The sequence below is a fragment of the Equus asinus genome, chromosome 20, assembly GCF_041296235.1.
Source record: "Equus asinus isolate D_3611 breed Donkey chromosome 20, EquAss-T2T_v2, whole genome shotgun sequence".
NCBI lineage: Eukaryota > Metazoa > Chordata > Mammalia > Perissodactyla > Equidae > Equus > Equus asinus.
Window position 1 is genome coordinate 22,109,725 of NC_091809.1, and position 12,432 is coordinate 22,122,156.

The window sequence follows — 12,432 nt, forward strand, 5'->3', positions numbered from 1 at the left end:
CCAGGGGTACCCAGACCGGGTCGCGCCCCCATGAAGCCCCTTGGGGATGCTCCTGCCCGCGCTGCTGCTGCCACCAAGGATGCGCGCGGCCGAGCGAAGCCAGCGGGGCCCGCCTGGGGGCGCGGGAGCCCTGACGCTTCGGGGCGGGCACCCCGCAGCCAGGCTGGGCACCCCACAGCCGCGCCGACTTAGTCCGCTGGGCTGAGCCCGGACGATTCTCCAAACGCTCGAGGGCACGCCTGGCACGCAGCCGGCACTCAATCAATGACCCCTTTTGCGAAGGGGAAGCCGCACCCCGGAGTGGGAACCTTCTCACCTCCGGGGCGGCAATCTCACCTCCCGCGCGGGCCCCCCGCAACGGAGGCAGGCTCTTCCGGCCGCAGTCCCGGCTCAGCGTCCCCTCCTCCTACCACCTCCCCGCCCCTTTTCCATAGACTGGGACCCTGGCGACTCGGGGAGATGACAGGAGCCTCCTAGAACCCTCTGTGCTTCCATCCCTATCTGCCATTCCACACCCGGGGCAACAGTTCTTAAAACTGTTCTCAAAATTCAATTCTTTTTTTTTTGCCGAGGAAGATTTGCAGCCTGAGCTAAAATCTGCTGACAATCCTCCTCTTTTTTGCTTGAGAAAGATCAGCCCTGAGCTAACATCTGTGCTCATCTTCCTCTATTTTGTATGTGGGTGGCCACCACAGCACGTCCCTGCCCCCAATTCGAACCCACAAACTCCCGGCCACCAAGCAGCATGCACTGAACTTCACCACTACACCACTGGTCGGCCCTTAAAACAGTTCTTCAAACTCCCTTTCCTGCTCCGAACTCTCCCATGGCTCCCTATGTCCTCAGAGAAAACATCCAAGTCTTCACCACCGCCCACAAGGCCCTGCATGTTTCTCCTGATTTCCCCCGCTCGCCCTCTGCCTTACTCCCTTCCAGCCCCACCGGCCTCCCCCCTGTTCCTCACACACTTCAAGACCTTGGCAGTTGGAGATCAGTGTGCCTGGAACAAAATTCCCCCAGCCTTTCCCACCAGTCACCTCCTCAGAGAGGCCTTCCCTGATCTGTCCCCCATCTCCCCAATCTCACATGGCAGTTGGCACCATCTGAAATTACCTCCATTATTTATTTATTCATCTGGCCTATGGGGTGCCTCTGCCCTAGACCCCCAGATCCAAGAAGGTGGACACTCTGTCTGTCCCTCTGCCCAGTGGTTGGTAAAGGTGAAGGGCTTGGAGTCTGGAGCCAGGCTCTACTACCTTACAGTCTAAGACTCTGGGCAAGTGGTGCCCCCTTGGGGCCTCGGTGGCCTCATTGTAAAATGGAGATAATAACAGTGTCCACTCTGAGGGCTGTCGTCAGGGGTGAAAGGAACAAGTGGAACAGAGCTGGGGCATACAGTTGGAGCTCAAGAAATGTTAGGTAAGGGACTATTGGTCACCACTATATCCCCGTGGAGGGATTAGGTGGGGACTCGGCTCAGGGCCCACCAGCTTCCCGAGCGGTCCCCACCCCCTGCCTCCCAGGCGAGCCGGGTCTCTTCCCAGGGGAAGGGCAGCCCTGGCCTCCACGCTCCTGCCACAGCCCGCCCGGCTGCTGCGTGCCCGGGCGCACACCGGCCCGGCCAGTTCTGCTGCCAAGGCCCTCGCCCACCGGGGCCGCCCTGCCCCGTCTGCACTCACTCTCGCTGAGCCGTGCCCGGGCCTCTGAAAGGGCAAAGAGCCTCCCACTGGGGTCCCCTCAGACCCCCCTAACCCAGAGAGGCAGAGGGCTGCAGCAGGGCATCCCCTCCCCCCAGCCCCCTCCCACCAGCCCTGAGGCACCCACATGGCTCCAGAGAGCTGCCAGCTGACGGTTGCCCAGGCCAGAGCCCAGAGTGGTCCTGGTTTGGGAGGGTCTCAAACTGGAGGCCCGGGGCCGACTTGGCTCCCAGTCGCAAGGCTTGTGGGCTTCGCGCAGAGGTTTCCCATTCAAAGATCTGTCTGACATGTACTGAAACACTGAACTCCAGTCGCTCTGTTTGTTTCTCCCAGGGGAACAGGTTAACTCTGGAACAATTACATGCTAGTTTTGAACAAATAAGTACCTATGTCATAGATACAGACAGCTGTTGGAGAAGGAAGTTATAAATGAGCCCCGTGCTGCTGGACCGGGGTTATCAGTATGACATGTTTATCTTTAATAGGTAGACACAAAAATAAACATAGATATGTGTGCATACGTGGGTTAGTACACACGTGCTTCCTAGGTCTGTCTGCTGAGGGACCAGAAGCTGAGACACCCCACGAGCAATGAGAACACTCAGCACCCAGATTTTGGTCTCTAAATACCATTTTCCAATACGAGGAACCAGGGCTCCTTGGAGAAATGGCTGGTTCTGGGGCAGAGAAAATACGAAACGAGACTGGAACGTCTTGCAGCATCAGAAAATGCTAAAAAAAAAAAAGCTAAAAGGACAGAGGAGTCAGCTGGCCAGAGCTGGAACAATTTGAATACAAAATAAGTTGTAGTAGTAATGGGTTACAACCCAAAGGACAAAATAAATGTCCATGCATTTATACCTATTTAAATACATGATTGAAGCAATTTTAAAATGAGGGGAAGGGAGAAATCTTCCTGACAGAAGAATTCCAATGAATAAATGTAAGTCAATGATGAAAACAGAAGCTTGCAATTCCAATACACTGTGATTGTTGCTGCAGCCAGAATCCACGAGAAAATTCATGAGCAAAATTTTAAGGAGAAACAAGACATTGGCACGGCTTCAAAGTTTCTCTCCCTAAGTATTTCCCTTTTTTTTTTTAAGATTTTATTTTTTCCCCTTTTTCTCCCCAAAGCCCCACGGTACATAGTTGTATATTCTTCGTTGTGGGTCCTTCTAGTTGTGGCATGTGGGACGCTGCCTCAGCGTGGTTTGATGAGCAGTGCCATGTCTGCACCCAGGATTTGAACCAACAAAACACTGGGCCGCCTGCAGCGGAGCGCAAACTTAACCACTCGGCCACGGGGCCAGCCCCCCCCCCAAGTATTTCCTAATCACCTTGGTGGCCTTAATCTTTGTCAAGTTCCCCATGCTCCTCCCTCTAAGGGGTGGGGCTACATCCTCATCCCCTTCCGAGGGATGGACTTGGTGCCCTCCTAAGGAACAGTGTAAGGTCCACAGAAAAACCTGCACACAATCTGCTGGCAGCTTTATTCAGCATTGTCCAAACTGGAAAGCAACCAAGATGGCCTTCAGGAGGTGGATGGATGGTCCAGCCAGACAATAGAATATTAGCGCTAAACAGAGATGAGCTCTTGAGCCCTGAAAAGATGTGGAGGAACCTTAAATGCTTATTACTAAGTGGAAGAAGCCAGTCTGAAAAGGCTCCATACTGGCTGATGCCAACTCTGTGACATTCTGGAAAAGGCAGAACTATGGAGACGGTAAAAAGATCAGGGGTTGGCCGTGGTTAATGGAGTGGGGAGGGATGAATAGGGGGAAAAGAGAGGATTATTAGGGCAGTGAAACAATTCTAGTTTCTAGAATATTCTAGTATACTATAACGGTGGATACCTGTTCTTAAACGTTGGTCAAAGTTAATAGAATGTACAACAACAAGGATGAACTGTGACGTCAACCTCAGACTTTCATCAGTTGCACCAATGTACCATGGGGGGTGGGGCGTCCACAGTAGGAGAGGCTGGCGGGGGCGGGGGGGGGGTGTATCATGGGATCTCTCCATACTTTCTGCTCAGTTTTGCTGGGAACCAAAACTATCCATACACAAGTTACTAAGATAATCCCACACAGTGGTGTGTGCTGTAAACAAATGAACCCCCACCGTGTAGTCGGAGAAGGACTCGGGGCTCGTTCAGATCGGGGCACCAGGAAATGTGTCCTTGAGGAGGCGAGGGGAGCTGGGCTCAGAATAACAAGAAGGCAGAGAGAAGGGTGTTCCTGGCAGAGGAATCAGCGTGAGCAAAGGCCTAGCCTACTTTATTTCATTTTATTTTTTAAATTGAGGTGAGCGGCCGGCCTGGTGGCCTAGTGGTTGGGTTCACGTGCTCTGCTTCAGCGGCCTGGGGTTTGTGAGTTCAGATCCCCGGTGACTTACCATTCGTCAAGCCATGGTGTGGCAGCATCTCATATACAAAAAAAAAAAAAAAATAGAGGAGGATTGGCACAGATGTTAACTCAGGGCCAATCTTCCTCACCAAAAAAAAAAAAAAATAATAATAATAATAAATAAATTGAGGTGATATTCACATAATATGAAATTAATCATTTTAAAGGAACAATTCAGTAGCACTGAGTGTATTTACAATGTTGTGCAACCACCACCTCTTTCTAGTTTGAAAACAGTTTCATCATCCCAAAGGAAACCCCACGTTCATTAAGCAATTGTCCCCCGCTTTCCCCTCTCCGGCCCCTGGCAGCCACCAATCTGCCTTCAGTCTTGATGGATGTACCAACTCTGGAGGCTTCCTATCGATGGAGCTGTGCAATATATGACTTTGTGTCTGCCTTCTTCACTCAGCATCGTGTTTCGAGGTTCACTGTGGCTGGCATCAGGACTTCATTTCTGGGCTGGCCGGGCGGTGTAGTGGTTGAGTTCACGCACTGTGCTTCAGCTCCTGGGATCTACGGGTTCGGATCCTGGGTGTGGACCTACCCACCGCTCATCAAGCCGTGCTGTGGTGGCATCTCACATAGAAGAACTAGAAGGACTTACAACTAGAATATACAACTATGTCCTGGGGCTTTGGGGAGGAAAAAAAAGAGGAAGATTGGCAACAGATGTTAGCTCAGGGCCAATCTTCCTCACCAAAAAAAAAAAGAAAGAAAGAAAGAAAAGAAAAAGAAACTAAAATCAGCTCCGTCGGGCAAGAGCTTGGCTTTAGGGGAAGAAGCAGGGGTGCGAGGTGAAATGGGGGATGGGGTGCAAGGATCAGGTCTGGTGGAACCTCAAATGCTAGGCCTCTGGGGTCTGACCACTGCCTCGCTGTGTGACTCGCTTAACCTTTCTGATCTCAGTCTCCCCACTGAAAAGAGGAGTCACGAGAGTCTTTTCCTTTCTCAGTGAGCGTGTGAACATGAATTCGCTCATGGGTGGAGAAGGTTCACACATCGCCTGGCCAGAGCCAACCACTCAATAAATGTCAGATATTTCTTAACAGCTTTCTTGGGAGAAATGATTCACAGATCATACAATTCATACATTTACAGCTTACAGTTCTCTGGTTGCTAGTGTGTTCACAGGGTTGTGTAACAGTCCCCACAATCAATTTTAGAACATTTCATCACTCAAAAGGAAGCCCCGTACCTATTGGCAGTCACTCCCATTTCTTCCTTCCCTACAACCCCCAGGAACCCTAATCTATTTTCTAACTCTATGGATTTGCCAATTCTGGACATTTCCTGCGAATGGAATCATACACTAGGTGGTCTTTTGTGACTGGCTTCCTTCACTTGGCACAGTACGTCCAAGGTCCATCCATGTTGGAGCCTGATCAGCATGTCACTCCTTTTTCACGGCTGACTAATACTCCATTGTATGGATATACCATGTTTTGTTTCTCCGTTCATCAGTGGATGGACACTTAGGTTATTTCTACTTTTTCGGCTAGTTGGAAAAATGCCATTATAAACCTCCGTGTACCGATTTTTGGTGTGGATATACATTTTCATTTCTACTGGGTGTGTACCCGGGAGTGGAATGGTGGCGTCCTATGGTAATTCTATTTTTATTGTTTTGAGGCACTGCCAGGCTGTCTTCCAAATTGATTGGACTATTTTCCGTTCCCACCAGCGATGGAGAAGGCGCTCGATTTCCCCACATCCTTGCAAAGCATCTTCTGTCCTTTTTGATTTCAGCCATCCTAGTGGGACTGAAGTGGTATCGCATTGTGGTTTGGAGAGTTTTTACTTTTTGTTGCTATTTTCGTTGATCCCGCTGCCCACGCGGCCGTCCATCCTTCCTCCTGTGACTTCCTCTGCTCGCAACCCTGCGTAACTCCTTGGTGCCCTTTGCAGAAAGTTCCAGGAGCTCTGGCCATTGGCATCAGGCTTTTGCCCGCTCCCAGCACCCCCCCCATGCCATATCTCCTGCTTCTGAACCTCCAAATCTGGCAACTGCTCCTCACGGTCAAAGAGAAGCGGGCTTTGGGGTCAGACAGATGTGGGTTGGAATCCTGGCTCTGATGACCTTGAGCAGACAGATTCCCCTCTATGAGCCTCAGTTTCCTTATTAGTTAAATGGGAATTATAATTATTCCCTCTCCCGCAGGGTTCAATGAGATAGTTCATGTCAACTCTTCAGTGCGATGGTTGGCAGTGAGTCGGGCCTGTATTTATCAGGATTCGCTTAGTTGGAAGTTCCAGGGAAAGTAAAAACTAAGTCAGCTAAAAAACAACTCAAACTGGCGTGAGAGAAATAAAGGGGGGAATGAATTGGCTCATGGAACTGAAAATCTGGGGTCTGCGAGTTGTGTTGACTTCAAGCACGGCTGGATCAAGAAGCTCCAATGTCACCAGGAATCTAACTCACTGAGCTCAGCTGGGCTTTCATGTCCTCAAGCTCCCCTTTGGGTGGCAGAGGTTCTGCCTGGCACTATAGACCCGTCATTCCCACTCAGTAGCCACTTGGAAAGAGACAACAACTGCCCCAGGGTTTGAACAGAAGTCCCAGTACTGAATTTTGTTGGTCCAGCCAGGATCAGGTCATAAACAACCAACCACCTGGCCTGGGGGAGGGACTGCTCTGATTGGTCAGGTTGGAGAATGTGGGAGGGGTCACACCAAATTGGTCTGAGCACCTTCACGCCGGCGGTTGTTAGTCCCCAAACCTTGGTAGGTTGTGTTTAGACACCTGAATTGGGAAGGCCATGGAGCCACAGAAAGGTCAGGACTCAAATTTGGGGAGTTCAGTTTGGGGCCAGTGGAGTTTGAGATGCCTCCCGGCCATCCAGGGTGCCATTGAGTCATCAACCCTATGAGACATACATTTACTTGGCGTCTTGGTGGCTCACATTCTTTTTATTGCTTTTATGGAAATATAATTTTATTTCCCTTGGAAGGACACAGTGGAGAAGTTTAATATAATGATATATAATTTCTCCACCTGGACTTAACTGCCTATTTTCCTTTTTCTTTAGTTGTCTTTCTTAAAAGTTCTGGCAGGGCATCTCAGTTTAACTCTCCAAATGATCAGATCTGCAGGATAATCGATAGGTAGCATTCTGTTTTCCTCTTGCATTCTTTCTGCCTAGGAATTTGTCCTACCACCCTCCCTGGAATTCTCTTCATCTCTCTCCTGTGCTGGGACCCCTGTTTCCTCAATTTCATGTCTTCTTTTTTTCTTGGTTTACCCCCTTGTTTTGATGGAGTGCATCCTGCAGTAACTTTCTGGGAACATAAGAACATGAGAGGTAAAATTTTTGAGCCCTTCCGTGTTTTGAAATGTGCTGACTTGCTCCTCACCCTTGATCAATATTTTGCCTGGAGACAGTGGTCTGGGTTGCAAATCCTTTCTGTCATAGACCCATTGTCTCTTTGCTTCCAGTGTCTTTGAATGTGCTATTTGTTCTGCCAGGAATGCACTTCCTTCCTTTCTTTTTCTGGCTCGTTCCTACTCATCCTTTAGATGCTGTGTAGACGTTTCTAGGGTAGCACAATAGCTATTGAGTGGAGAAGTACATTCAATGAAGTCATTGCCTTGACTGGTCCTGGCCATTGAAAAGGGAGTGGGCAGGACATACATCACTTCTGGCTGTCAGCCACTTCTCAGTGGAGGCATCAAAAGACTCAAGGCCGCTTCTCCAGTCTCTGTCTTGTCCCGTTTTGTCACACGGTGGTGGGCGCCTCCTCAGCCTGAGTGTGTTGAGCTGAGTCCCCGCCAGACCAGCTAGGATGAGCGAACATGAGGGAGGAACAGATTTGGTTGCGTTAACCCCCCGAGATTTGGGCTTGTGTGTTACTGTAGCGAAACCTGACCTATTCTGACGAATACAGGACCCAACTCACACGTGGCTTCCTCAGAGAAGTCCTCCTGGATTGCTTCCCCTTATTGTAAGCCTGTGTTTTCCTACGCAACCTTATTAAAATCATAACTATGTAACTATTTGAGTAATGAGTTCCCCGTCAATCTCCTGCATCCCACCACAAAGACCTCAAGGAGAGACACCAGTGTTGTGTTATTCACGGCCGTAGCCCAGGATACATTTGTTGAAAGAAAGAAGACTTTTGCCTTCTTTCAGCCAAAAAGGGAACAACTAGCACAGCTCGTTTCTAGAACATTCTCTCGCACAATTCTCAGTGTAATAAAGGCATGCAAGTCTGGACAGGGTGGTTCCAAAGAAGCAACGAGGCTTGACAAGGAAAGTGATCTATCGTGAGAGAGCATCTCTCCGGCTATTTATGTTTTCTTCAAGAGGGTATAATTTATTCTAGCCGCCGCTCAGCCCGGGAGGGAGTCCCAGCACAGGATTTATTCACTCGGGAGCCTGGGAAACAAGTGGAGAGGCCCGAAAACATTCTAGGAACAGCTGAGGGACCCGTGACAAAGCTCACGCACTGACGTCAAGAGACAGTCACCGGAAGACCATCCCCCCGTACTGAAATCCACGCCAGGGCGTTTTTGTGTCTGAGCCCTGAGGTTACCATATGGGTTGGTTGTTTCCAACTTTATTGACGTGTCATTGACATACAAGAACCTGCACGCACTTGCAATGTTCCAGTTGCTGTGTTTCCTCGCCAGCACTTGGTAAGGTCAGTCTTTTTCTTTTCTTTCTTTTTTTTTTTTTTTTAGTTATGCTTTTTGGTGAGGAAGATTGGCCTTGAGCTGACATCTGTTGCCAAGCTTCCTTTTTTTTCCTCCCCAAAGCCCCAGCGCATAGTTGTATATTCTAACTGTAGGTCCTTCTAGTCCTTTGATGTGGGAGACCACCAGAGCATGGCCCAATGAGCAGTGTGTAGGTCCACACCTGGGATCCAAACCAGTAAACTCCAGGCCACTGAAGTGGAGCACGTGAACTTAACCACTATGCCACCAGGCCAGCCCCTCGCTGGTGTTTTTATTGGGTTGCTTTCTGAGTTTTAAATGCATGGCGACTATGCAGATGAGCGCTGGGGATGATGGCTGCTCTCGTACCGTATGACCTCTGTTTCTGAGCCTCTGTTTCTTCATCTGTAAAATGGGGATAACAGTTGTTCCTACTTTCTAGGTCATGCTCAGGCAGTTAAATGGCTTAAGAGAGAGAAAGCCAGTAGGGCAAGGCTTGGGCAAATGGATCTGAGAAGCCAGCTGTGGAGACTAAGACACGGCTGGGAGGAGCTAAGGAGAAGCTAGCATCTGAGGATGCTAAGTTTCATAATCATTCAGTTAGTCATTCAACAAACAGTTGTTATATATGTATCATATTCCAACATGAGAGGCCCTAGAAAGTAGGGGTGGCTGGTTTTCTCATTGTCTTTGCTCATGCAGACACGCTGCAAGTGACAATGGATGTTCTGAAGAGAACAACGGGAGTTCACACAGTTGTCACGCGTCTTGGTGGGGCTGTGGCTCTCACAGGGGACACCAGGATTAATAAGCAATAACACAGTCGACTGGGGATTATTACAGTTGTGGCCAGGGGAGCCTGAGGGCACATAAAGGGGCCTGGTGACGGGCAGGCTGTGAGCCAAAGCAGGGGAGACATGGACAGGCTGTGTTAACTTCCCGGGACTGCCGTGATAAATGACCACAAGCTGGGGGCTTGGAACAGAAACGGATTCTCCCACAGTGCTGGGAGCTAAGTCCAAAGTGAAGGTGCCAGCAGGGCCGTGCCCTCTCTCAGGGCTCCTGGGCTCTCTCCTGGCTTCTGCCGGCCGGTGGCATTCTTTGATCTGCAGCTCCAGCGCCCGGATCTCCATCTCCGCAGCCCCGGGACCTTCTTCCTGTGTGTGTGTTTCTCTCTGTCTTCTTTTCTCATAATAAAAGATCACCAGTCATCTTGCGTTCAGGGTCCACCCTCGTCCAGTGGGACCTCATCGTCGCGAATTACATCTGCAAAGACCCTATTTCCAAATAAGGTCACAGCCTTATCTGGAACCTGGGACGAAGACTTCAACTTAGCCATCTGGGAGAAATGGTACAGCCCACAACGCGGGCTGGCTCGTGACAATCATTGGTGTTTGGGACCTGAGGTGGTGGCCACAGTTGCAAATAGACAAGCATGGGGCGGCCCAGTGGGGGTTCCTGGAGTGGGGCTGCCTGGTGGCTGGTTTGCTTAAGGGGGTGGGACCTTGCAGGAGGAGGAGAAAGGAGAGAAGAAGAGGGGGATATTGGGTTGAAAGAGGAGAGTCAGCCCAAACGGAGGTGCAGACCGGGCACCAGCCCCCCAGCCTGGAAGGGTCAACCCCGATTCAGGCAAAGAGTATCTGGGAACAGAGAGGGAAGGCCCCGGGGGGGCAGCTGCATCTGTGTAGTGGTTATTTTTCCTGCACTGTCCCACCCGGTAGCCACTGGTCACATGCAGCTATTGAGCTCTTGACATGTGGCCAGTCCAAATCGAGATGTGCTGTGGGTGTAAAAGGGTGTAAAACACACATCGGATTTTTTGTTTTGTTTTGAGGAAGATTGGCCCTGAGCTAACATCTGCTGCCAATCCTCTTTTTTTTGCTGAGGAAGACTGGCTCTGAGCTAACATCCTTGCCCATCTTCCTCTACTTTATATGTGGGACGCCTGCCACAGCATGGCATGCCAAGTGGTGTTGTTCTGCACCCAGGATCCGAACCGGCAAACCCTGGGCTGCCGAAGCTGAACATGCTCATTTAACCACTGCACCACTGGGCAGGTCCCTCACATTATATTTCTATCAGACAGTCCTGCTCTAGATTTTTTTGGTGTAGTGGAAATTGTGCATAATTTTATCTTTAAAAAAAATAATAATAATTTTATCTTTATAAAATATTTTTTAAATTTAGAACAAATATTTTATTTTCAGTTCATGATTGTTAACTAGACTTCTTGTGGGGATCATTTCACAATATATACAGATATTGAATCATTACGTTGTACCCCTGAAGATAATATAGTGTTATATGTCAATTATACCTCAAAAAGATGAACTATTTTTAAAATTAAAAATGTAAAAAAAAAACCCCACAAATAAAGTGAATGTTTAGCATCATTTGAAAAGGAAAAAAAATTTTTTTAAAGATTTTTTAAAGTTTTCCCTTTTTCTCCCCAAAGCCCCCTAGTACATAGTTGTGTATTTTCAGTTGTGGGTCCTTCTAGTTGTGGCATGTGGGATGCCGCCTCAGCATGGCTTGATGAGCAGTGCCATGTCCGTGCCTAGGATCCAAACCAGCGAAACCCTGGGCTGCCGAAGCAGAGCGAGGGAACTTAACCACTCGGCCACAGGGCTGACCCCCGAAAAAGAAAAAAATTTTATAGCTAGGTTCTTCCCACTGTCATGTGCATTGGAGGGGTCACAGGTGGCAACCAGGAGGCCAGGAACGTGGTGATGGCGGCCAGACCCTGGGAGGGCAGAGGTGCAAACAGGAATGACAAAATAACAGTAAGAATTCCCTCTAAAAGTGGCCATCGCTACGTGCCGGGCGGCATTCTAAGCATTTTGCATCTTCATTTCATCCTTCTCCCAAACCCTAGGGAGGAGGCACTATTACAAGTCCATTTGGCAGTTGGGTAAACTGAGGCATACAGAGGCAAGGTCCACTGTCCAACACACCCGGCTGCAGCGTCTGCCCAGGTGGCCATGACGACTGGGCTGCTTTGGGAGGATGAGGACAAGTGGGGACAGATTAGGAAGTGGAGGATGGACCGACCCTCATAAGATGGAGGCCGGTGGGGGACCAAAAGCATGGGCGGGGGGAAGCCAGTGGGGCGAAATGCAAGATCAATTCGGGATGCACCGAACCTGGGGAGCCTGGGGGACATCCGGGGGGAGCGCAGGTGGTGGCTGGACCCTGGGCTGGGGATGGAGACCCAGGCGGGGAGCTGATGTTGTGGCTGTCCTCGTGGGGGAGGGGAGGGAAGGGCAGGGAATCCAGGACCACATCATGAAACAGCGTCCCTGAGGGAGGAGCCAGCTGTGGCCATGAGGGCGGGTCCGCCACCAGATCAAACAGGAGGGGGTCACCTCTGGCCCCCACAGCACCTCTGTCCCCTGTGAGGCAACACGGCCCCCTTCCATTCTACAAGTCTTTATTGCACCTACTGTGTTGGGAGCATCGGCCGTGTGCCAGGCCACACGCTGAGTCTTAAGGACCCAGCAGTGATGCGGATGGACAGGGACCCCGGCCCTCGTGATCTGGTGGGGACAGAGGTAATAAACACAGACACTATATACGTATAATCAGCACTATTGTCTGAATGTCGCGTGTCCCCAGCAATTCATATGTTGAAACCCTGCCTGCCAATGCGGTGGTATGAGGAGGCCATGAGGGT